This window comes from Oncorhynchus nerka, unplaced genomic scaffold (genome assembly GCF_034236695.1).
Source record: "Oncorhynchus nerka isolate Pitt River unplaced genomic scaffold, Oner_Uvic_2.0 unplaced_scaffold_2434, whole genome shotgun sequence".
In the NCBI taxonomy this organism is placed as follows: domain Eukaryota; kingdom Metazoa; phylum Chordata; class Actinopteri; order Salmoniformes; family Salmonidae; genus Oncorhynchus; species Oncorhynchus nerka.
Window position 1 is genome coordinate 3504 of NW_027038863.1, and position 26091 is coordinate 29594.

General features: G+C 46.6%; 1 pseudogene; it reads left to right on the forward strand.

Moving 5' to 3' along the window:
• LOC135567184 (protein HID1-like) lies at window positions 1–25072 on the forward strand (annotated as a pseudogene).
• The last annotated feature ends 1019 nt before the right edge of the window (window positions 25073–26091 follow it).

A 26091-nucleotide genomic window follows, 5' to 3' on the forward strand; every position in this document is an offset into this window, starting at 1 on the left:
ATGGCTGTGTTCTGTAACATCATGGCTGTGTTCTGTAACATCATGGCAGTGTTCTGTAACATCATGGCTGTGTTCTGTAACATCATGGCTGTGTTCTGTAACATCATGGCAGTGTTATGTAACATCATGACAGTGTTCTGTAACATCATGGCTGTGTTCTGTAACATCATGGCAGTGTTCTGTAACATCATGGCTGTGTTCTGTAACATCATGGCTGTGTTCTGTAACATCATGGCTGTGTTCTGTAACATCATGGCTGTGTTCTGTAACATCATGGCAGTGTTCTGTAATCATGGCTGTGTTCTGTAACATCATGGCTGTGTTCTGTAACATCAGTGTTCTGGCTGTGTTCTGGCAACATCATGGCTGTGTTCTGTAACATCATGGGTGTTCTGTAACATCATGGCAGTGTTCACCAGCAACATCATGGCTGATTTCTGTAACATCATGACAGTGTTCTGTAACATCATGGCTGTGTTCTGTAACATCATGACAGTGTTCTGTAACATAATGGCAGTGTTCTGTAACATCATGGCTGTGTTCTGTAACATCATGGCTGTGTTCTGTAACATCATGGCAGTGTTCTGTAACATCATAGCTGTGTTCTGTAACATCATGGCTGTGTTCTGTAACATCATGGCTGTGTTCTGTAACATCATGGCAGTGTTCTGTAACATCATGGCTGTGTTCTGTAACATCATGGCTGTGTTCTGTAACATCATGGCTGTGTTCTGTAACATCATGACAGTGTTCTGTAACATCATGGCTGTGTTCTGTAACATCATGGCAGTGTTATGTAACATCATGACAGTGTTCTGTAACATCATGGCTGTGTTCTGTAACATCATGGCTGTGTTCTGTAACATCATGGCAGTGTTCTGTAACATCATGGCTGTGTTCTGTAACATCATGGCAGTGTTCTGTAACACCATGGCAGTGTTCTGTAACACCATGGCAGTGTTCTGTAACATCATGGCTGTGTTCTGTAACATCATGGCAGTGTTCTGTAACACCATGGCAGTGTTCTGTAACACCATGGCAGTGTTCTGTAACATCATGGCTGTGTTCTGTAACATCATGGCTGTGTTCTGTAACATCATAGCAGTGTTCTGTAACATCATGGCTGTGTTCTGTAACATCATGGCTGTGTTCTGTAACATCATAGCAGTGTTCTGTAACATCATGGCTGTGTTCTGTAACATCATGGCTGTGTTCTGTAACATCATGGCTGTGTTCTGTAGGCACAGCATGAAAGAAAACAGAGTGGAACAGAGAGGTACTACCAGAAAATGACCAGGCCATATCTCTCCCCCAGGCCATCACTCCCCCAGGCCGTATTTATAACACCAAGGCCATCTCTCCCCCAGGCCATATCTCTCCACCAGGCCATCTCTCCCCCAGGTCGTATTTATAACACCAAGGCCATCTCTCCCCCAGGCCATATCTCTCCACCAGGACATCTCTCCCCCAGGTCGTATTTATAACACCAAGGCCATCTCTCCCCCAGGCCATATCTCTCCACCAGGCTATCTCTCCCCCAGGCCGTATTTATAACACCAAGGCCATCTCTCCCCAGGCCATCTCTCCCCCAGGCTGTATTTATAACACCATGGCCATCTCTCCTCCGGGCCATCTCTCCCCAGGTCATTATTTATAACACCAAGGCCATCTCTCCACCAGGCCATCTCTCCCCCAGGCCGTATTTATAACACCAAGGCCATCTCTCCCCAGGCCAAATCTCTCCACCAGGCCATCTCTCCCCCAGGCCATATCTATCCCCAGGCCATATTTATAACACCAAGGCCATCTCTCCCCCAGGCCATATCTCTCCACCAGGCCATCTCTCCCCCAGGCCATATCTCTCCACCAGGCCATCTCTCCCCAAGGCCCGTATTTATAACACCAAGGCCATCTCTCCACCAGGCCTCCCCAGGCCATATCTCTCCACCAGGCCATCTCTCCCCAGGCCATATCTCCATATCTCTCCCCCAGGCCATCTCTCCCCTAAGGCCATATCTCTCCTCAGGCCATTTATAACACTAAGGCCATCTCTCCCCCAGGCCATATCTCTCCCCCAGGCCATCTCTCCCCCAGGTCGAGTATTTATAACACCAAGGCCATCTCTCCCCCAGGCTGTATTTATAACACCAAGGCCATCTCTCCCCCAGGCCGTAGAGAAGCTGGTGCAGGCAGCAGAGTCAGGATGCCCCTCAGAGAAGGAGAAACAGATCGTTCTGAACTGTAGTCGTATGCTGACCCGCATCCTCCCCTACATCTTTGAGGACCAAGACTGGAGGGGCTTCTTCTGGTCCACGGTGCCTGGTGCTGGAAGAGCTGTGGTGAGTGTAGGGACCTCTTCTGGTCCACTGTGTCTGGTGCTAGAAGAGCTGTGGGGAGTGGGCGGTAGGTGTGTGGGAGTAAAACATAGCAGTATACTGTATGTAGATTTGGCTAGGGTTTGAGATACACTTACAGCACAGATGTAAGATCTTAATTTGATCACCCTGTTGCAGAATAACATTTTTTGCAATGCAGTAAATGTTTTATTTTTAGTGTATTTGTGGTTTAAAAAGGCTTCTGAAATGTGTCATTTCCACTTTGCAAATTTCTGACTTGATTTTCCCTTATGAAAAATATATCAACCCTTACAAACATGTCCATTAATTCTAATCCACATAATAATTCACATTTCCTGTTGCTGCAGGATTATGTTCCTGCTGTAGTAAACTGGCTCAAATGACCGTAGACCCTTATTATAATGGGGCGGCGTGATTTCATCTGCGCAGTGCTTTTGCACTATGAAAATGTTGCCCGCAGTGAGATTTGAAATGATAATCCCTATGGCTGCAGATCAGTGTAGGCTAACCTCTTACTGCAGCTAACACCCACATACTGTAGCTGCTGAAAGCACCAGTGTCCCATATTCCACAGATACTAGCCTGGTCTCAGATCTGGGACCAGGCTAGACAGACTCTACCCACTGTTCCATTTTACAAACGCTTCATGGAAGATGTTAGTAAAAATACCAGTCCTGTTGATTTGTCATCTCAACATGAATGAGTCTTAGATGTCTGTAGTCCCTCTGCACTGCAGCCAAGTGAGACTGGTGGATATGTGGGAGGAAATTGGCTTCTGTTGATAACAAAAAAAATTAAATACTTCATTCATCTGACTAATTAGTTTCCTCATTCCAGTAGATGGTATGTTTCATCCATAGTACACCATGGTGGTGTTCGTTTGAGCACACGTTTTCTTATTGGACAAGTGTAGGTAGAGTCCCTGGCAGTTCTTCCATCAGCTGCCTAATGAACACAACACAGAAATACATCATGATGATGAGAGAAAAACACTCTCCCATGTGCATATTCTACCTCTCCTGATTACATTGGTTTCTTCCTACATGGGAAGATAAGAGGAACTAGACTCCTAAAAGTTCAGTAGAACTCTAGTTCCTCATTAGACATTCAGAAATGTCAGGATGCTTTGACAAACAATTCATTCCGAAGTTCCTGGGTTTACTTTTCATCAGAATGAAAATAACATGAAAATGAAAGTCATTGTCAGTGCTGTTACCGAAGATGTTTCTGTTCGCTATAGAGGGTAACAAAGTGTAGAGGGGTTTAATGTTGTCCCCTCATCCTCATCCTCCTGTCCCCCACCCTCTCATCCTCCTGTCCCCTCATCCTCCTGCCTCCCACCCTCTCATCCTCCTGTCCCTCCCATCCTCCTGTCCCCCACGCTCCTGCCCCCACCTCTCATCCTCCGGTCCCCTCATCCTCCTGCCTCCCACCCTCTCATCCTTCTGTCCCTCCCATCCTCCTGTCCCCCACGCTCCTGTCCCCCCACACTCCCATCCTCCTGTCCCCCATCCTCCTGCCTCCCACCCTCTCATCCTTCTGTCCCTCCCATCCTCCTGTCCCCCACGCTCCTGTCACACTCCGTCATCATCCTGTCCCCCCATCCTCCTCCCCACCCTCCCATCCTCCTGTCCCCCCATCCTCCTGCCCCCACCCTCTCATCCTCCTGTCCATCCCATCCTCCTGTCCCTCCCATCCTCCTGTCCCCTCCATCCTCCTGTCCCCTCCATCCTCCTGTCCACCCCATCCTCCTGTCCACTCCATCCTCCTGTCCACTCCATCCTCCTGCCCCCACCCTCTCATCCTCCTGTCCCTCCCATCCTCCTGCCCCCATCCTCCTGTCCCTCCTGTCCTCCCCCATCCTCCTGCCCCCATCCCTCCTGCCCCCATCCTCCTGTCCCCCATCCTCCTGTCCACCCCATCCTCCTGTCCCCCCCCATCCTCCATCCTCCTGTCCACTCCATCCTCCTGTCCCTCCATCCTCCTGTCCCTCCCATCCTCCTGTCCACTCCATCCTCCCTGTGCTTCCATCCTCCTGTCCACTCCATCCTCCTGTCCCTCCATCCTCCTGTGTCCATCCTCCTGTCCTCCGTCCTCCTGTCCACCTCCGTCCTCCTGTCCCTCCCATCCTCCTGTCCTCCCATCCTCCTGTCCACTCCATCCTCCTGTGCCTCCATCCTCCTGTCCACTCCATCCTCCTGTCCACTCCATCCTCCTGTCCCTCACATCCTCCTGTCCCTCCCATCCTCCTGTCCACTCCATCCTCCTGTGCCTCCATCCTCCTGTCCACTCCATCCTCCTGTCCACTCCATCCTCCTGTGCCTCCATCCTCCTGTCCACTCCGTCCTCCTGTCCACTCCGTCCTCCTGTCCCTCCCATCCTCCTGTCCCTCCCATCCTCCTGTCCACTCCATCCTCCTGTGCCTCCATCCTCCTGTCCACTCTATTCTCCTGTGCCTCCATCCTCCTGTGCCTCCATCCTCCTGTCCCCTCCATCCTCCTGTCCCCTCCATCCTCCTGTCCCCTCCATCCTCCTGTCCCCTCCATCCTCCTGTGCCCTCCATCCTCCTGTCCCTCCCATCCTCCTGTCCACTCCATCCTCCTGTGCCTCCATCCTCCTGTGCCTCCATCCTCCTGTCCCCTCCATCCTCCTGTCCCCTCCATCCTCCTGTCCTCCATCCTCCTGCCGCCTCCATCCTCCTGTCCCCTCCATCCTCCTGTCCTCCATCCTCCTGTCCACTCCATTCTCCTGTCCACTCCATCCTCCTGTCCCTCCATCCTCCTGTCCCCTCCATCCTCTGTCCCTCCATTCTCCTGTCCACTCCATTCTCCTGTCCACTCCATCCTCCTGTCCCTCCATCCTCCTGTCCCCTCCATCCTCCTGTCCCCTCCATTCTCCTGTCCACTCCATTCTCCTGTCCTCCATCCTCCTGCCTCCATCCTCTCCCCTCCATCCTCCACCCATCCTCCTGTCCACTCCTGTCCTGTCCTCCATCCTCCTGTCCATCCCTCCCCATCCTCCTGTCCACTCCATTCTCCTGTCCCTCCATCCTCCTGTCCACTCCATCCTCCTGTCCCCCATCCTCCTGTCCACCCCATCCTCCTCACTCTATTTGTCCCCTCCATCCTCCTGTCCACTCCATCCTCCTGTCCCCCATCCTCCTGTCCACCCCATCCTCCTGTCCACTCTATTCTCCTGTCCCCTCCATCCTCCTGTCCCTCCCATCCTCCTGTCCACTCCATCCTCCTGTCCACTCCATCCTCCTGTCCCCTCCATCCTCTTGTCCCCTCCATCCTCCTGTCCCCTCCATCCTCCTGTCCCCCTCCATCCCATCCTCCTGTCCACTCCATCCTCCTGTCCCTCCATCCTCCTGCCGTCATCCTCCTGTCCCCTCCATCCTCCTGTCCATCCTCCTGTCCCCCATCCTCCTGTCCACTCCATCCTCCTGTCCTCCATCCTCCCTGTCCCCTCCATCCTCCTGTCCACTCCATTCTCCTGTCCCCTCCATTCTCCCCTGTCCCCTCCATCCTCCTGTCCCCTCCATTCACCTGTCCCCATCCTCCTGTCCACTCCATCCTCCTGTCCCCCATCCTCCTGCCCCTCATCCTCCTGTCCCCATCCTCCTGTCCCTCCTCCATCCTCCTGTCATCCATCCTCCTGTCCATCTCCATCCTCCTGTCCATTCTTCCTGTCCCATCCTCCTGTCCTCCATCTCCTGTCACTCCATCCTTCTGTCCCCTCCATCTCCTGTCCCTTCCATTCTCCTGTCCCCTCCATCCTCCTGTCCCCTCTATTCTCCTGTCCCTCCATCCTCCTGTCCACTCCATCCTCCTGTCCCCTCCATCCTCCTGTCCCCCATCCTCCTGTCCCCTCCATCCTCCTGTCCACTCTATCTCCCTGTCATCTTGTCCACCCCATCCTCCTGTCCCCTCCATCCTCCTGTCCATCCATCCTCCTGTCCCCTCCATCCTCCCTGTCCACTCTATTCTCCTGTCCCCTCCATCCTCCTGTCCACTCCATCTGTCCCCTCCATCCTCCTGTCCCCTCCATCCTCCTGTCCACTCCATCCTCCTGTCCCCTCCATCCTCCTGTCCCCTCCATCCTCCTGTCCTCCATCCTCCTGTCCACTCCATCCTCCTGTCCTCCATTCTCCTGTCCCTCCATCCTCCTGTCCTCCATCCTCCTGTCCCCTCCATCTCCTGTCCCTCCATCCTCCTGTCCTCCATTCTCCTGTCCCCTCCATTCTCCTGTCCTCCATCCTCCTGTCCCCTCCATTCACCTGTCCCCCATCCTCCTGTCCACTCCATCCTCCTGTCCCCATCCTCCTGTCCCTCCATCCTCCTGTCCCCCATCCTCCTGTCCCCCTCCATCCTCCTGTCCCTCCATCCTGTCCCCCATCCTCCTGTCCCCTCCATCCTCTTGTCCACCCCCATCCTCCTGTCCTCCATCCTCCTGTCCTCCATTCTCCTGTCCCCATCCTCCTGTCCACCCCCATCCTCCTGTCCTCTATTCTCCTGTCCTCCATCCTCCTGTCCACTCCATCCTCCTGTCCTCCATCCTCCTGTCCATCCATCCTCCTGTCCCTCCATCCTCTTGTCCCCTCCATCCTCCTGTCCCCTCCATCCTCCTGTCCTCCATCCCATCCTCCTGTCCACTCCATCCTCCTGTCCCCTCCATCCTCCTGCCCCCATCCTCCTGTCCCTCCATCCTCCTGTCCACTCCATCCTCCTGTCCCCCATCCTCCTGTCCACTCCATCCTCCTGTCCCTCCTGTTCTCCTGTCCCCTCCATCCTCCTGTCCATCCATTCTCCTGTCCCCTCCATTCTCCTGTCCCCTCCATCCTCCTGTCCCCTCCATTCCACCTGTCCCCCATCCTCCTGTCCACTCCATCCTCTGTCCCCCATCCTCCTGTCCCCTCCATCCTCCTGTCCCCCCATCCTCCTGTCCCCTCCATCCTCCCACTCCTCCTGTCCCTCCATCCTCCTGTCCTCCATCCTCCTGTCCATCCTCCATCACTCCATCTCCTGTCCCCTCCATCCTCCTGTCCCCTCTATTCTCCTGTCCCCTCCATCCTCCTGTCCCTCCATCCTGTCCCCTCCATCCTCCTGTCCCCCATCCTCCTGTCCCTCCATCCTCCTGTCCACTCTATTCTCCCCTCCATCCTCTTGTCCACCCCATCCTCCTGTCCCCTCCATCCTCCTGTCCACTCCATCCTCCTGTCCCCTCCATCCTCCATCCACTCTATTCTCCTGTCCCTCCATCCTCCTGTCCCTCCATCCTCCTGTCCTCCATCCTCCTGTCCTCCATCCTCCTGTCCATCCTCCTGTCCCCTCCATCCTCCTGTCCCCTCCATCCTCTGTCTCCATCCTCCTGTCCATCCATCCTCCTGTCCTCCATTCTCCTGTCCTCCATCCTCCTGTCCCTCCATCCTCCTGTCCCCTCCATCCTCCTGTCCTCCATCCTCCTCCTCATTCTCCTGTCCCCTCCATTCTCCTGTCCCCTCCATCCTCCTGTCCCCTCCATTCATCCTCCTGTCCACTCCATCCTCCTGTCCCCATCCTCCTGTCCCCTCCATCCTCCTGTCCCCCATCCTCCTGTCCCCCCATCCTCCTGTCTCCTCCATCCTCCTGTCCCTCCATCCTCTGTCCCCCCATCCTCCTGTCCCCTCCATCCTCTTGTCCACCCCATCCTCCTGTCCACTCCATCCCTCCTGTCCCTCCATTCTCTGTCCCCCATCCTCCTGTCCACTCCATCCTCCTGTCCCCTCCATCCTCCTGTCCCCCATCCTCCTGTCCCCTCCATCCTCTTGTCCACCCCATCCTCCTGTCCCCTCCATCCTCCTGTCCACTCCATCCTCCTGTCCACCCTATTCTCCTGTCCCCCTCCATCCTCCTGTCCCTCCATTCTCCTGTCCCCTCCATCCTCCTGTCCACTCTATTCTCCTGTCCCCTCCATCCTCCTGTCCCCTCCATCCTCCTGTCCCCTCCATTCACCTGTCCCCATCCTCCTGTCCTCCATCCTCTTGTCCACCCCATCCTCCTGTCCACCCCATCCTCCTGTCCCCTCCATCCTCTTGTCCACCCCATCCTCCTGTCCACCCCATCCTCCTGTCCACTCCATCCTCCCTGTCCCCTCCTCCTTCACAGACAGATGAGATGGATGATGATGGAGCTCGTCCACTGGCTGAGTCTCTGCTCCTGGCCATGGCCGACCTGCTGTCTGTCCTGACTTCACTGTGAACAGCCACCGGAGAGGACCTGTGAGTCTCATCGGATCCAGTGCTTATTCATTTTGATTTCCAGGGAGTCCCATCCAAGGTCTCTTTGCAGGGGAGTCCCATTGAGACCTCTCCAGCAGGGAGTCCCCTGTCCCAAGAAAGTCCCCTTCACAGACAAACAACAGGGAGTCCCATTGAGACCAATCTTTAGCATGGGTCCCATGAGAAATCTTGAGACCAAGGTCTCTTTAAAATTGAGACCATGGCAGGGAGTCCATTGAGACCAAGGTCTCTTTGTGTTAGAGTCCCATAATTAAGGTCTCTTTACAGGACAGTAACTCCTCAGGAGTCCCTGACCAAGGTCTCTTTAGCGGATCCCATTGAGACCAAGGCCTCTTTGAGTTTGAGACCTTTCTCTTTAGCAGGGAGTCCCATAGACCAAGGTCTCTTTAGCATGTCCCATTGAGACCAAGGTCTTTTAGACAGGAGTCCCATTGAGACCAAGGTCTCTTTAGCAGGGAGTCCCATTGAGACCAAGGTCTCTTTAGCAGGGAGTCCCATTGAGACCAAGGCCTCTTTAGCAGGGAGTCCCATTGAGACCAAGGTCTCTTTAGCAGGGAGTCCCATTGAGACCAAGGTCTCTTTAGCAGGGAGTCCCATTGAGACCAAGGTCTCTTTAGCAGGGAGTCCCATTGAGACCAAGGTCTCTTTAGCAGGGAGTCCCATTGAGACCAAGGCCTCTTTTGCAAGGGAGCCCTGCAGCTTAACAATTACACAACAATTACCCAATCACAGCAGCATAGGAAATACACCAAGAAAATACAAAAACACAAAACACAATGATAAAAAACAACACATTCCTCAGTAAAGAGGTCTTGAACTGAAAAAATGTTTGTTGTGAGTGAAAACTTGAACCTTGGGAGAATTTTGTGCAACTTAGCCAGTGAACATAAGGCTGTACCCTTACAGTTTTAGACAGTAACCAATAGGCTGTGCCCTTACAGTTGTAGACGGTAGCCAATAGGCTGTACCCTTACAGTTGTAGACGGTATCCAATAGGCTGTGCCCTTACAGTTGTAGACGGTAGCCAATAGGCTGTACCCTTACAGTTGTAGACGGTAGCCAATAGGCTGTACCCTTACAGTTTTAGACGGTAGCCAATAGGCTGTACACTTACAGTTTTAGACGGTAGCCAATAGGCTGTACCCTTACAGTTTTAAACGGTAGCCAATAGGCTGTACCCTTACAGTTTTAAACGGTAGCCAATAGGCTGTACACTTACAGTTTTAGACGGTAGCCAATAGGCTGTACCCTTACAGTTTTAGACGGTAGCCAATAGGCTGTACCCTTACAGTTTTAAACGGTAGCCAATAGGCTGTACCCTTACAGTTTTAAACGGTAGCCAATAGGCTGTACACCAGTTTTAGACGGTAGCCAATAGGCTGTACCCTTACAGTTTTAAACGGTAGCCAATAGGCTGTACCCTTACAGTTTTAAACGGTAGCCAATAGGCTGTACCCTTACAGTTTTAAACGGTAGCCAATAGGCTGTACACTTACAGTTTTAGACGGTAGCCAATAGGCTGTACCCTTACAGTTTTAAACGGTAGCCAATAGGCTGTACCCTTACAGTTTTAAACGGTAGCCAATAGGCTGTACACTTACAGTTTTAGACGGTAGCCAATAGGCTGTACCCTTACCGTTTTAATGGAGCAAATCCCATAACATTTTCACATGGAAATAGCTTTTGATTTCTATGATACAGTAGCCTGTAGGTGGTGTTCAATACAGACCTACATTGCATGAAACTTTTAAAAACGTTTTTACATTATGAAGGCCTTAACATTAATTTATCATTTGTTTTGTCTGTAACACCATGCGCCAAGGTGACTGTAAATTGCAAATAACCACTTTACGAAATAAAATGAATGAAGGAATATAAAGAAACGTGCACACAGGGGTGGTTGAAAGACCGCTCATGGGCTGCCAATAGAATTCTACTCTCCGTTGCCTACAATAAAATATACTCAATCTTGCAAAGTTAGATTTGTATCGGTTTGTTGCATTGACAATAGGCTGATATAATGTTGATTCGATCACAGAAAAATCGCTGATCTATATTGTGCAAACTAATGGGGCGAACTCACTGAAGTTCAATTTCTTGCGTCTCTACACTGCCTGGCATTTCTTCTGCAAAGCAGTCCTGGAGGAGGTGGGCGGCAACTGAGTCAACTGAGTCACACAGCACCTTGCTCTACCAACTGACCCACAAGGCACCTTGCTCTACCAACTGAGCCACACAGCACCATGCTCTACCAACTTAGCCACACAGCACCGTGCTCTACCAACGGAACCACACAGCACCGTGCTCTACCAACTTAGCCACACAGCACCATGCTCTACCAACTGAACCACACGGCACCATGCTCTACCAACTGAACCACACGGCACCATGCTCTACCAACTGAACCACACGGCACCATGCTCTACCAACTGAGCCACACAGCACCGTGCTCTACCAACTGAACCACACAGCACCGTGCTCTACCAGCTGAACCACACGGCACAGTGCTCTACCAACTGAACCACACAGCACCGTGCTCTACCAGCTTAGCCACACAGCACCGTGCTCTACCAGCTTAGTCACACAGCACCGTGCTCTACCAACTTAGCCACACAGCACCGTGCTCTACCAACTGAACCACACAGCACCGTGACCAGCTTAGCCACACAGCACCGTGCTACCAGCTACCAACTGAACCACACAGCACCGTGCTCTACCAGCTTAGCCACACAGCACCGTGCTCTACCAACTGAACCACACAGCACCGTGCTCTACCAACTTAGCCACACAGCACCGTGCTCTACCAACGGAACCACACAGCACCGTGCTCTACCAACGGAACCACACAGCACCGTGCTCTACCAACTTAGCCACACAGCACCGTTCTCTACCAACTGAACCACACAGCACCGTGCTCTACCAACTTAGCCACACAGCACCGTGCTCTACCAACTGAACCACACAGCACCGTGCTCTACCAGCTGAACCACACGGCACCATGCTCTACCAACTGAACCACACGGCACCGTGCTCTACCAACTGAACCACATGGCACCTTGCTCTACCAACTGAACCACACAGCACCATGCTCTACCAACTTAGCCACACAGCACCGTGCTCTACCAACGGAACCACACAGCACCGTGCTCTACCAACTTAGCCACACAGCACCGTTCTCTACCAACTGAACCACACAGCACCTTGCTCTACCAACTGAACCACATGGCACCTTGCTCTACCAACTGAACCACACAGCACCATGCTCTACCAACTTAGCCACACAGCACCGTGCTCTACCAACTGAACCACATGGCACCTTGCTCTACCAACTGAACCACACAGCACCATGCTCTACCAACTTAGCCACACAGCACCGTGCTCTACCAACGGAACCACACAGCACCGTGCTCTACCAACTTAGCCACACAGCACCGTTCTCTACCAACTGAAACACACAGCACCATGCTCTACCAACTGAACCACATGGCACCTTGCTCTACCAACTGAACCACACGGCACCTTGCTCTACCAACTGAACCACACGGCACCATGCTCTACCAACTGAACCACATGGCACCTTGCTCTACCAACTGAACCACACGGCACCATGCTCTACCAACTGAACCACACAGCACCATGCTCTACCAACTGAACCACACAGCACCATGCTCTACCAACTGAGCCACACAGCACCATACCACCTTAGGTCTCTCTGTGAAATTGTGCACTGACTCGTTGTTAGCCTCATATGATGTATTCATTGCTTTAGATGACTGAACAGTGATGTGATGGTGTACGGAGCAGAGGTAGCTCTCTCCCAGTGGTTATTGGGATTGATGGTCCCATGATGATGTCACCATCCTACAGGACTCTGTGGAGGACATGCAGACCATAGACAGCTGTGAGTATATCTGGGAGGCAGGGGTGGGGTTCGCCCAGTCCCCCCCACTCAACTACATCCACGACCTCAACAGGTGAGTCACAGTGATGAGAGTCCTTATGTTGACTTCTGTGTTCTGATGATCTTTCTATCCTCTGTCTCTCTCTCTCTTTCTACCCCCACTATCTCTCTCTCCCTCTCTCTCTCTCTCTCTCTCCCCACTTTTAATTCAATTTCAATTCAAGGGATATATTGGCATAGGAAAGCAAGTGAAATAGATAAAACAATAAGAAATATACAGTAAACATTACACTCACAAAGTTCCAAAAGTGTAAGTATATATTATGTATATATACAGTATTGTAATGATGTGCAAATAGTTAAAGTGAACCTCTTTCTATGTCTGATTTTCACCACTCAGGACAGAGCTGCTGAGGCTGCTGCTAACCTGTTTCTCTGAGGCCATGTACCTCCCTCCCTCCTCAGACAACACCATCCTCAACCCCTGGGTCAGCTTCTTCTGCTCCACAGAGAACAGGTGAGGTACACACACACACACACACACACACACACACACACACCACATAATTTCCCCCTAACAATAACTGACACAAGTGATTATTTCCCTCCGTCCACCTACCTCAGGCATACCCTGCCCTCTTCACCTCCCTGGTAAACGTGGTGTGCCACGACCCGGTGGGCTATGGCATCCCCTTACAATCACCTGCTCTTCTCCGACTACCGGGAGCAGCTGGTGGAGCAGGCCGTGCAGATCCTCATCGTCACCCTGGAGCACGATGGAGGAGGGCTGGCCCACCGACCCCCCTCTCCCTCCAGCATGGAGGACCAGGATGTAAGGCCTGGACCCTTCTGTACAGGGGGAGAGTGATGCTGTGTGTGTGTGTGTCTCTCTCTGTCTGTGTGTCTCTCGCATTTAATTCAACATTCAGAGACCAGGGGCCTGTCATGATACATTGTGTTAACATTCACCTTCAGAGACCAGGGATCTGTCATGATACATTGTGTTAACATTCACCTGTAGAGACCAGGGGTCTGTCATGATACATTGTGTCAACATTCACCTTCAGAGACCAGGGATCTGTCATGATACATTGTGTTAACATTCACCTGTAGAGACCAGGGGTCTGTCATGATACATTGTGTCAACATTCACCTGTAGAGACCAGGGGCCTGTCATGATACATTGTGTTAACATTCACCTTCAGAGACCAGGGGTCTGTCATGATACATTGTGTTAACATTCACCTTCAGAGACCAGGGGCCTGTCATGGCCCTCAGTTGTTGCTGTTACATCATTGTTCTCTGTCTCTCTGCAGTCTGTGGGCCCTGACAACCTGTTTGTAAACTACCTTTCCAGAATTCACAGGGAAGAGGTACAGCCATTTTTCTTCTTGTCATATTTTTCACACATTTCAAAGCAAATCAAATCAAATTGTATTTGTCACATGCACCAAATACAACAGGTGTAGATCTTACAGTGAAATGCTTACTTACAAGCCCTTAACCAACAATGCAGTTCAATAAATAGATTTAGGAAAATATTTACTAAATAAACTAAAGTAAAAAATGTAACACAATAAAATGGCTACAATAAAATGACTGTAGTCCGGGTGGCCATTTGATGAATTGTTCAGCAGTTTTATAGCTTGGAGGTTGTTCAGCAGTTTTATAGCTTGGAGGTAGAAACTGTTAAGGAGCCTATTGGTCCTAGACATCCTCCTTTAAATGGTGCATTACATGTAGACTGAATGCTACACTGTTTTAGTTGTGAGGAATGTTCAGGTCTGACCCTAGTCTGAAGGTCTGACCCTAGTCTGAAGGTCTGACCCTAGTCTAAAGGTCAGGCCCTAGTCTAAAGGTCTGACCCTAGTCTGAAGGTCTGACCCTAGTCTGAAGGTCTGACCCTAGTCTAAAGGTCTGACCCTAGTCTGAAGGTCTGACCCTAGTCTGAAGGTCTGACCCTAGTCTAAAGGTCTGACCCTAGTCTGAAGGTCTGACCCTAGTCTGAAGGTCTGACCCTAGTCTGAAGGTCTGACCCTAGTCTGAAGGTCTGACCCTAGTCTAAAGGTCTGACCCTAGTCTGAAGGTCTGACCCTAGTCTGAAGGTCTGACCCTAGTCTAAAGGTCTGACCTAGTCTAAAGGTCCGACCCTAGTCTGAAGGTCTGACCTTAGTCTAAAGGTCTGACCCTAGTCTAAAGGTCTGACCTAGTCTGAAGGTCTGACCCTAGTCCAAAGGTCTGACCCTACTCTAAAGGTCTGACCTAGTCTGAAGGTCTGACCCTAGTCTAAAGGTCTGACCCTAGTCTGAAGGTCTGACCCTAGTCTAAAGGTCTGACCCTAGTCTGAAGGTCTGACCCTAGTCTGAAGGTCTGACCCTAGTCTGAAGGTCTGACCCTAGTCTAAAGGTCTGACCCTAGTCTAAAGGTCTGACCCTAGTCTGAAGGTCTGACTCTAGTCTGAAGGTCTCACCCTAGTCTAAAGGTCATGTGACCCCCCCCAGTAGGACTATTACTTTGTAGTTCTCTCTTTGTAGTTCTCTCTTCTTTGTAGTTCTCTCTTTGTAGTTCTCCCTTCTTTGTAGTTCTCTCTTCAATCATGTTTACACGCTTTCTCCTCTAATGGTACATCACAAGTGCAGCTTTGCTATGTGAACAGACATTGGTCTAAAGCTCTCAAATTAAGATGTGAACCTCAAAGCCTGCTTGTGTCACCCCCTCTCCAGGACTATGACTTTGTGTTGAAGGGACTGGCTCGCCTGTTGGTAAACCCTCTGATGCAGACCTACCTGCCCAACTCCACCAAGAAGATCCAGTTCCACCAGGAGCTGCTGGTGCTCTTCTGGAAGCTCTGTGACTTCAATAAGGTCATTTATAATATATTATTATTGTACATTACTATCATATTATATATTATAATAAGGTAGGAGACTAGCCTGATCCCAGATCTGTGTTATTCCTTACCATACTGTAGGAGTTCTAAGCTATACAGCACAAACAAATCTAGGACCAGGCTGGTAGGAAACCATACAGGTTGTTATTGTGTGGACTGTATTCGTTTGAGCCACGTTAAATTAGAAGAAAAAAAAACATTTTAGCTAGATGCACCTTCTGACATCATCATCAGTGAATAGACAACAGGTAGAAGACAGGTACACACATAATATATCATATTGACATAATCAGTGAATACACAACAGGTAGAAGACAGGTACATACATAATATATCATATTGACATAATCAGTGAATAGACAACAGGTAGAAGGCAGGTACACACATAATATATCATATTGACATAATCAGTGAATAGACAACAGGTAGAAGACAGGTACATACATAATATATCATATTGACATAATCAGTGAATAGACAACAGGTAGAAGACAGGTACATACATAATATATAATATTGACATAATCAGTGAATAGACAACAGGTAGAAGGCAGGTACATACATAATATATCATATTGACATAATCAGTGAATAGACAACAGGTAGAAGGCAGGTACATACATAATATATCATATTGACATAAATAGTGAATACACAACAGGTACATACATAATATATCATATTGACATAATCAGTGAATACACAACAGGTACATACATAATATATCATATTGACATAAATAGTGAATACACAACAGGTACATACATAATATATCATATTGACATAATCAGTGAATACACAACAGGTACATACATAATATATCATATTGACATAAATAGTGAATACACAACAGGTACATACATAATATATCATATTGACATAATCAGTGAATAGACAACAGGTAGAAGACAGGTACACACATAATATATCATATTGACATAATCAGTGAATACACAACAGGTAGAAGACAGGTACATACATACATTTACATTTACATTTAAGTCATTTAGCAGACGCTCTTATACATAATATATCATATTGACATAATCAGTGAATAGACAACAGGTAGAAGACAGGTACATACATAATATATCATATTGACATAATCAGTGAATAGACAACAGGTAGAAGACAGGTACACACATAATATATCATATTGACATAATCAGTGAATAGACAACAGGTAGAAGACAGGTACATACATAATATATCATATTGACATAATCAGTGAATACACAACAGGTAGAAGACAGGTACATACATAATATATCATATTGACATAATCAGTGAATAGACAACAGGTAGAAGACAGGTACATACATAATATATCATATTGACATAATCAGTGAATAGACAACAGGTAGAAGACAGGTACACACATAATATATCATATTGACATAATCAGTGAATAGACAACAGGTAGAAGACAGGTACACACGTAATATATCATATTGACATAATCAGTGAATACACAACAGGTAGAAGACAGGTACATACATAATATATCATATTGACATAATCAGTGAATACACAACAGGTAGAAGACAGGTACATACATAATATATCATATTGACATAATCAGTGAATAGACAACAGGTAGAAGACAGGTACATACATAATATATCATATTGACATAATCAGTGAATAGACAACAGGTAGAAGACAGGTACACACATAATATATCATATTGACATAATCAGTGAATAGACAACAGGTAGAAGGCAGGTACACACATAATATATCATATTGACATAATCAGTGAATAGACAACAGGTAGAAGACAGGTACACACATAATATATCATATTGACATAATCAGTGAATAGACAACAGGTAGAAGACAGGTACACACATTTTTTTTATTTTTTTTTATTTCACCTTTATTTAACCAGGTAGGCTAGTTGAGAACAGGTTCTCATTTGCAACTGTGACCTGGCCAAGATAAAGCATAGCAGTGTGAACAGACAACACAGAGTTACACATGGAGTAAACAATTAACAAGTAGAAAACAGTAGAAAAAAATGGGCAGTCTATATACAATGTGTGCAAAAGGCATGAGGAGGTAGGCGAATAATACAATTTTGCAGATTAACACTGGAGTGATAAATGATCAGATGGTCATGTACAGGTAGAGATACTGGTGTACAAAAGAGCAGAAAAGTAAATAAATAAAAAACAGTATAAAAACAGTATGGGAATGAGGTAGGTGAAAATGGGTGGGCTATTTACCAATAGACTATGTACAGCTGCAGCGATCGGTTAGCTGCTCGGATAGCTGATGTTTGAAGTTGGTGAGGGAGATAAAAGTCTCCAACTTCAGCGATTTTTGCAGTTCGTTCCAGTCACAGGCAGCAGAGTACTGGAACGAAAGGCGGCCAAATGAGGTGTTGGCTTTAGGGATGATCAGTGAGATACACCTGCTGGAGCGCGTGCTACGGATGGGTGTTGCCATCGTGACCAGTGAACTGAGATAAGGCGGAGCTTTACTTAGCATGGACTTGTAGATGACCTGGAGCCAGTGGGTCTGGCGATGAATATGTAGCGAGGGCCAGCCGACTAGAGCATACAAGTCGCAGTGGTGGGTGGTATAAGGTGCTTTGGTGACAAAACGGATGGCACTGTGATAGACTGCATCCAGTTTGCTGAGTAGAGTGTTGGAAGCCATTTTGTAGATGACATCGCCAAGTCGAGGATCGGTAGGATAGTCAGTTTTACTAGGGTAAGCTTGGCGGGCGTGAGTGAAGGAGGCTTTGTTGCGGAATAGAAAGCCGACTTCTGATTTGATTTTCGATTGGAGATGTTTGATGTGAGTCTGGAAGGAGAGTTTGCAGTCTAGCCAGACACCTAGGTACTTATAGATGTCCACATATTCAAGGTCGGAACCATCCAGGGTGGTGATGCTAGTCGGGCATGCGGGTGCAGGCAGCGATCGGTTGAAAAGCATGCATTTGGTTTTACTCGCGTTTAAGAGCAGTTGGAGGCCACGGAAGGAGTGCTGTATGGCATTGAAGCTCGTTTGGAGGTTAGATAGCACAGTGTCCAATGACGGGCCGAAAGTATATAGAATGGTGTCGTCTGCTATGAGATAATATATCATATTGACATAATCAGTGAATAGACAACAGAATAGACAACAGGTAGAAGACAGGTACATACATAATATATCATAACGACATAATCAGTGAATAGACAACAGGTAGAAGACAGGTACATACATAATATATCATAACGACATAATCAGTGAATAGACAACAGGTAGAAGACAGGTACACACATAATATATCATATTGACATAATCAGTGAATACACAACAGGTAGAAGGCAGGTACACACATAATATATCATATTGACATAATCAGTGAATACACAACAGGTAGAAGACAGGTACACACATAATATATAATATTGACATAATCAGTGAATAGACAACAGGTAGAAGACAGGTACACACATAATATATCATATTGACATAATCAGTGAATACACAACAGGTACATACATAATATATCATATTGACATAATCAGTGAATAGACAACAGGTAGAAGACAGGTACACACATAATATATCATATTGACATAATCAGTGAATAGCCAACAGGTAGAAGACAGGTACACACATAATATATCATATTGACATAATCAGTGAATAGACAACAGGTAGAAGACAGGTACACACATAATATATCATATTGACATAATCAGTGAATACACAAAAGGTACATACATAATATATCATAACGACATAATCAGTGAATAGACAACAGGTAGAAGACAGGTACATACATAATATATCATATTGACATAATCAGTGAATACACAACAGGTAGAAGGCAGGTACACACATAATATATCATATTGACATAATCAGTGAATACACAACAGGTAGAAGACAGGTACATACATAATATATCATATTGACATAATCAGTGAATAGACAACAGGTAGAAGACAGGTACATACATAATATATCATATTGACATAATCAGTGAATACACAACAGGTAGAAGGCAGGTACACACATAATATATCATATTGACATAATCAGTGAATAGACAACAGGTAGAAGGCAGGTACACACATAATATATCATATTGACATAATCAGTGAATACACAACAGGTAGAAGGCAGGTACACACATAATATATCATATTGACATAATCAGTGAATACACAACAGGTAGAAGACAGGTACATACATAATATATCATATTGACATAATCAGTGAATACACAACAGGTAGAAGGCAGGTACACACATAATATATCATATTGACATAATCAGTGAATAGACAACAGGTAGAAGGCAGGTACACACGTAATATATCATATTGACATAATCAGTGAATACACAACAGGTAGAAGACAGGTACACACATAATATATCATATTGACATAATCAGTGAATACACAACAGGTAGAAGACAAGGACATACATAATATATCATATTGACATAATCAGTGAATAGACAACAGGTAGAAGACAGGTACACACATAATATATCATATTGACATAATCAGTGAATAGACAACAGGTAGAAGACAGGTACATACATAATATATCATATTGACATAATCAGTGAATAGACAACAGGTAGAAGACAGGTACACACATAATATATCATATTGACATAATCAGTGAATAGACAACAGGTAGAAGACAGGTACACACATAATATATCATATCGACATAATCAGTGAAAAACAACAGGTACGGTTGAAGTCGGAGTTTTACATACACTTAGGTTGGAGTCATTAAAACTTGTTTTTCAACAACTCCACAAATGTCTTGTTAACAAACTATAGTTTCGGCAAGTCGGTTAGGACATCTACTTTGTGCACGACACAAGTCATTTTTCCAACAATTTTTTGCAGACAGATTATTTCACTTATAATTCACTGTATCACAATTCCAGTGGGTCAGAGGTTTACATACACTAAGTTGACTGTGCCTTTAAACAGCTTGGAAAATTCCAGAAAATTATGTCATGGCTTTAGAAGCTTCTGATAGGCTAATTGACATAATTTGAGTCAATTGGAGGTGTACCTGTGGATGTATTTCAAGGCCTACCTTCAAACTCAGTGTCTCTTTGCTTGGCATCATGGGAAAATCAAAAGAAATCAGCCAAGACCTCAGGAATAAAAATTGTAGACCTCCACAAGTCTGGTTCATCCTTGGGAGCAAGTTCCAAATGCCTGAAGGTGCCACGTTCATCTGTACAAACAATAGTACACAAGTATAAACACCATGGGACCACGCAGCCTTCATACCGCTCAGCAAGGAGACGCGTTCTGTCTCCTAGAGATGAACGTACTTTGGTGCGAAACGTGCAAATGAATCCCAGAACAACAGCAAAGGACCTTGTGAAGATGCTGGAGGAAACAGGTACAAAAGTATCTATATCCACAGTAAAACGAGTCCTCTATCGACGTAACCTGAGGCCGTTCTGCAAGGAAGAAGCCACTGCTCCAAAAAAAAGCCAGACTACCGTTTGCAACTGCACATGGGGACAAAGATCATACTTTTTGGAGAAATGTCCTCTGGTCTGATGAAACAAAAATAGAACTGTTTGGCCCTAGTGACCATCATTATGTTTGGAGGAAAAAGGGGGAGGCTTGCAAGCCGAAGAACAAAATCCCAACCATGAAACACGGGGGTGGCAGCATCATGTTGTGGAGGTGCTTTGCCGCAGGAGGGACTGGTGCACTTCACAAAATAGATGGCATCATGAGGTAGGGAAAATTATGTGGATATATTGAAGCAACATCTCAAGACATCAGTCAGGAAGTTAAAGCTTGGTCGCAAATGGGTCTTCCAAATGGACAATGACCCCAAGCACACTCCCAAAGTTGTGGCAAAATGGCTTAAGGACAACTAAGTCAAGGTATTGGAGTGGCCATCACAAAGCCCTGACTTCAATCCCATAGAAAATGTGTGGACAGAACTGAAAAAAATGTGTGCGAGCAAGGAGGCCAACAAACCCGACTCAGTTACACCAGCTCTGTCAGGAGGAATGGGCCAAAATTCACCCAACTTATTGTGGCAAGCTTGTGGAAGGCTACCCAAAACATTTGATCCAAGTTAAACAATTTAAAGGCAATGCTCCCAAATACTAATTGAGTGTATGTAAACTTATGACCCACAGGGAATGTGATGAAAGAAATTAAAACTGAAATAAATCACTCTCTCTACCATTATTCTGACATTTCATATTCTTAAAATAAAGTGGTGATCCTAACTGACCTTGTGAAAAACTGAGTTTAAATGTATTTGGCTAAGGTGTATGTAAACTTCCGACTTCAACTGTACGTACATAATATACCATATTTACATCACCAGTGAATACACAAAATGTAGAAGACAGGTACAAACATAGTATACCATATTGACAGTAATGTTACATTTAGTAGCCGAGATGATCAAAATCTTCATTGAAGATTAAAAGAGTCAAAATAGAATAGATAATAAAAAGAGTCAAAATAGAATAGAGGGATTGCCTGTTCCTCAACAGAGATAGAATAGAGGAATAGCCTACTCCTCAACAGAGATAGAAATAGAGGAATAGCCTGCCCTCAACAGAGATAGAATAGAGGAATAGCCTGCCTCAACAGAGATAGAATAGAGGAATAGCCTGCTCCTCAAAGAGATAGAATAGAGAATAGCCTACCCTCAACAGAGATAGAATAGAGGAAATAGCCTGCCCTCAACAGAGATAGAATAGAGGAATAGCCTGCCCTCAACAGAGATAGAATAGAGGAATAGCCTGCCCTCAACAGAGATAGAATAGAGGAATAGCCTACCCTCAACAGAGATAGAATAGAGGAATAGCCTGCCCTCAACAGAGATAGAATGGAGGAATAGCCGACCCTCAACAGAGATAGAATAGAGGAATAGCCTGCTCCTCAACAGAGATAGAATGGAGGAATAGCCTGCCCTCAACAGGATAGAATAGAGGAATAGCCGAACTTTCAACAGAGATAGAATAGAGGAATAGCCTGCCCTCAACAGAGATAGAATAGAGGAATAGAATAGAGGAATAGAATAGAGGAATAGCCTGCCCTCAAACAGAGATAGAATAGAGGAATAGAATAGAGGAATAGCCTGCCCTCAACAGAGACAGAATAGAGGAATAGCCTGCCCTCAACAGAGATAGAATAGAGGAATAGCCTACCTCAACAGAGATAGAATAGAGGAATAGAATATAGGAATAGCCTGCCCTCAACAGAGATAGAATAGAGGAATAGCCTGCCCTCAACAGAGATAGAATAGAGAAATAGAATAGAGGAATAGCCTGCCCTCAACAGAGATAGAATAGAGGAATAGCCTGCCCTCAACAGAGATAGAATAGAGGAATAGCCTGACCCCAACAGAGATAGAATAGAGGAAAAGCCGACCTCAACAGAGATAGAATAGAGGAATAGAATAGAGGAATAGCCTGCCCTCAACAGAGATAGAATAGAGGAATAGCCTGCCCTCAACAGAGATAGAATAGAGGAATAGAATAGAGGAATAGCCTGCCCTCAACAGAGATAGAATAGAGGAATAGAATAGAGGAATAGCCTGCCCTCAACAGAGATAGCATAGAGGAATAGCCTGCCCTCAACAGAGATAGAATAGAGGAATAGCCTACCCTCAACAGAGATAGAATAGAGGAATCGCCTGCCCTCAACAGGGATAGAATAGAGGAATAGCCTGCCCTCAACAGAGATAGAATAGAGGAATAGCCTGCCCTCAACAGAGATAGAATAGAGGAATAGCCTACCCTCAACAGAGATAGAATAGAGGAATCGCCTGCCCTCAACAGAGATAGAATAGAGGAATAGCCTGCCCTCAACAGGGATAGAATAGAGGAATAGCCTGCCCTCAACAGAGATAGAATAGAGGAATAGCCTGCCCTCAACAGAGATAGAATAGAGGATTCGCCTGCCCTCAACAGAGATAGAATAGAGGAATAGCCTACCCTCAACAGAGATAGAATAGAGGAATAGCCTGCCCTCAACAGAGATAGAATAGAGGAATAGAATAGAGGAATAGCCTGCCCTCAACAGAGATAGAATAGAGGAATAGCCTGCCCTCAACAGAGACAGAATAGAGGAATAGCCTGCCCTCAACAGAGATAGAATAGAGGAATAGCCTGCCCTCAACAGAGATAGAATAGAGGAATAGCCGACCCTCAACAGAGATAGAATAGAGGAATAGCCTGCCCTCAACAGAGATAGAATAGAGGAATAGAATAGAGGAATAGCCTGCCCTCAACAGAGATAGAATAGAGGAATAGAATAGAGGAATAGCCTGCCCTCAACAGAGATAGAATAGAGGAATAGCCTGCCCTCAACAGAGATAGAATAGAGGAATAGCCTACCCTCAACAGAGATAGAATAGAGGAATCGCCTGCCCTCAACAGAGATAGAATAGAGGAATAGCCTGCCTCAACAGGGATAGAATAGAGGAATAGCCTGCCTCAACAGAGATAGAATAGAGGAATAGCCTACCCTCAACAGAGATAGAATAGAGGAATCGCCTGCCCTCAACAGAGATAGAATAGAGGAATCGCTCTGCCCTCAACAGAGATAGAATAGAGGAATAGCCTGCCCTCAACAGAGATAGAATAGAGGAACAGCCTACCCTCAACAGAGATAGAATAGAGGAATCGCCTGCCCTCAACAGAGATAGAATAGAGAATAGCCGACCTCAACAGAGATAGAATAGAGGAATAGCCTGCCCTCAACAGAGATAGAATAGAGGAATAGCCTGCCCTCAACAGAGATAGAATAGAGGAATAGAATAGAGGAATAGCCTGCCCTCAACAGAGATAGAATAGAGGAATAGCCCTACCAACAGAGATAGAATAGAGGAATAGAATAGAGGAATAGCCTGCCCTCAACAGAGATAGAATAGAGGAATCGCCTGCCCTCAACAGAGATAGAATAGAGGAATAGCCTGCCCTCAACAGAGATAGAATAGAGGAATAGCCTGCCCTCAACAGAGATAGAATAGAGGAATAGCCTGCCCTCAAAAGAAATAGAATAGAGGAATAGCCTGCCCTCAACAGAGATAGAATAGAGGAATCGCCTGCCCTCAACAGAGATAGAATAGAGGAATAGCCTGCCCTCAACAGAGATAGAATAGAGGAATCGCCTGCCCTCAACAGAGATAGAATAGAGGAATAGCCGACCCTCAACAGAGATAGAATAGAGGAATAGCCTGCCCTCAACAGAGATAGAATAGAGGAATAGCCTGCCCTCAACAGAGATAGAATAGAGGAATAGAATAGAGGAATAGCCTGCCCTCAACAGAGATAGAATAGAGGAATAGCCTGCCCTCAACAGAGACAGAATAGAGGAATAGCCTGCCCTCAACAGAGATAGAATAGAGGAATCGCCTGCCCTCAACAGAGATAGAATAGAGGAATAGCCTACCCTCAACAGAGATAGAATAGAGGAATAGCCTGCCCTCAACAGAGATAGAATAGAGGAATAGCCGACCCTCAACAGAGAAACAAACATGCATCACATTCTAATAACCCATACCACCGTCTCTCTGCCCATCACAGAAGTTCCTATTCTTTGTTTTGAAGAGCAGTGATGTTCTGGACATCTTGGTACCCATCCTCTTCTCTACCTTAATGACGCCCGGGCCGACCAGTGAGTACAGTCTGTAGACACACACACACAGATAGACCTATCCTATGAATGATGGCAGGTGTGAGTATAGTTTGTAGGACTGGAATAAACTATATATCTGTCTGTAGGGACTGGAATATACTATATATCTGTCTGTAGGGACTGGAATATACTATATATCTGTCTGTAGGGACTGGAATATACTATATATCTGTCTGTAGGGACTGGAATATACTACATATCTGTCTGTAGGGACTGGAATATACTATATATCTGCTAACGGCTGTGAATGTCTGCTTTATTAACGTATGCCTTGGTAATGGTTTTAGTGATCGTCTCTCGCTCTGTGTGTGTGTGTGTGTGTGTGTGTGTGTGTGTGTGTTTCTGCTACAGCCCGTGTGGGTCTCATGCACATCGGTGTCTTCATCCTGCTACTGCTGAGTGGAGAGAGGAACTTTGGCGCATGCCTCAACAAGCCCTACTCTGTCCACGTACCTATGGACATCCCAGTGTTTACAGGGACCCACGCCGACCTACTCATAGTAGTAAGACTCTGCCATACAAGTTACAGTAGGTGACAGCATAGATATAGAATGAATAGAATATATCTCTGTGGAATACAGTGTGACTGTAGCAAATGGATTAGTTCTGCAGGCAATATTACCATTTCTGTGATCTGCCTCTGTGTGTTAAATAAAAAGCCTCTCCAGTTATAGCTTAGTGACTTTATTACACTTAGATTCAAATAGTATTTCATTCAAATATTTGTAATTGAGCCTGGAGTGCCAAATGGGCGGGGTTCTCTCTATTGGGACTCTCCCATTGGTTCCATTGCGCCAAGCAAGATCAATGAAGCGCAGATAAAGCATTTGAATTGAAACAAATACTATAGGTCCTATAGAAATATAATTGCTACAACAGACATTCAAGTCAATAAATGTTCTCTGATGGGTGGCTTGACGGCGATTGAGTGTACCCATAAGTGTTCCAGTCAAATTGCCCTTGTCCCTTCTAGTAATTTTGTCTCTATGTCTGTACCTCTGT